Source organism: Chrysochloris asiatica, unplaced genomic scaffold (genome assembly GCF_000296735.1).
Source record: "Chrysochloris asiatica unplaced genomic scaffold, ChrAsi1.0 scaffold00016, whole genome shotgun sequence".
NCBI lineage: Eukaryota > Metazoa > Chordata > Mammalia > Afrosoricida > Chrysochloridae > Chrysochloris > Chrysochloris asiatica.
Window position 1 is genome coordinate 15,564,819 of NW_006408534.1, and position 1,403 is coordinate 15,566,221.

General features: G+C 37.6%; 1 pseudogene; it reads left to right on the forward strand.

Annotated features, from left to right (window-relative positions):
• Nucleotides 1-626: 626 nt before the first annotated feature.
• Nucleotides 627-1,155, forward strand: LOC102842671 (annotated as a pseudogene).
• Nucleotides 1,156-1,403: the final 248 nt, after the last annotated feature.

Below are 1,403 nucleotides of genomic sequence, written 5' to 3' on the forward strand. Positions count from 1 at the left end.
TCTGTCTCTTTGAATTTGCCTATATAAATGGAACCAAATAATATATAGACTTTTGTGCCAGGTTTCTGTCTCTTAGCATAATATTTTCAAGGTTCATCCATGTTATAACTTATCAGAGCTTCATTCCTTTCTATGGCAAAATAATATTCCAATGCATGGATATACTGAATTTTGTTTATCCATTATTCACCAGTGGGTAGACATTTAGGTTGTTTCCACTTTTAGCTCTTCAATGTAGATGGTAAGCTAAGTGAAAGCAGTAAAAGACAAAAGGCTGTATATTGTTATGATCTCATTTAGATTAAATATCTAGAGTAGGCTAACAAAACTTTGTCTCCATAGAGGCAGAATGTAGATAACTGGTTTCCGCGGGGAATAGCACGTGACTATTAATGGGTATGATGTTTTCTTTGGTGATGATGAAAACGCTCAGGAATTGGACAGCAGTGTTCGTTGCACAACTTTATGAATATGCTAAAGACCACTGAATTGTACACATTTAAAGGGTGAACTTCATGGTCTGTGAATTGAATGTACCATGAGCTGTCAGAGGAACAAATGTGTGTCAGAAGATATACATTCAGTATGCTCCTTAAAAGCAAGAATGGTAGGAGTGTGGCATGAACATGGGGAAGCAAAAGAAAACATGGAAGTACACAGCATGTAGTGAATGTTTAGTCTCAGAGATCAGCTGCTTAAAGAAAAAGGTAAGATAAAACCTAAAAAGAAAGAAAAGAGATCCAATCTCACTCAAGGAAAGAGAAATCTCTCAACACCCTTCCTGTTTATTCTTCCAATATAACTCACAGCTGGGCCCACCTTACCACCTCCTGATTGATACCAACTTTATCAACTTCTCCATTAAAATCAAACTGGACCTTGTACTATCAATGGTGGACTGTCTGTCTGCTGAGTGTATCTCTAGTAAAATTGACTGTGTAATGACTGAAATTAGAAGTTGGGGCAGAAGCATCCAGTGGTGGAAGTGATCTAAGGATCGCCAAGGATCCAAAATTTGAATGATTACCATACACACAAAAAGGAACCTACAAAGTGGACTGTTTAATAGAGAGAGTTAGAAAGCACAAGTGTCACACTGTGGCCACAATTGACCTGGACCTTAAGCAAAAATGTTCCTGTCACGTGCATTTGTAACCATATGTACAACATTGACAAGGCAAAGTTCCTTTTCTAACTTCAACTGACTTTCTCTCTTTCCAGTTCATTAAATATGATATTTTATGACTAAAAAAAAATCAAGAATGGCAAGACTTGATCTTACTTACTATAGACGAGCTGTCAGGAAGAACCAGTCCCTGGAAAAACATTATGCTTGGTAAAGTAGAGGATCAGAGAGAAAAGGAAGACCCTGAATGAGACAGACGCAGAGGCTGCACTAATAG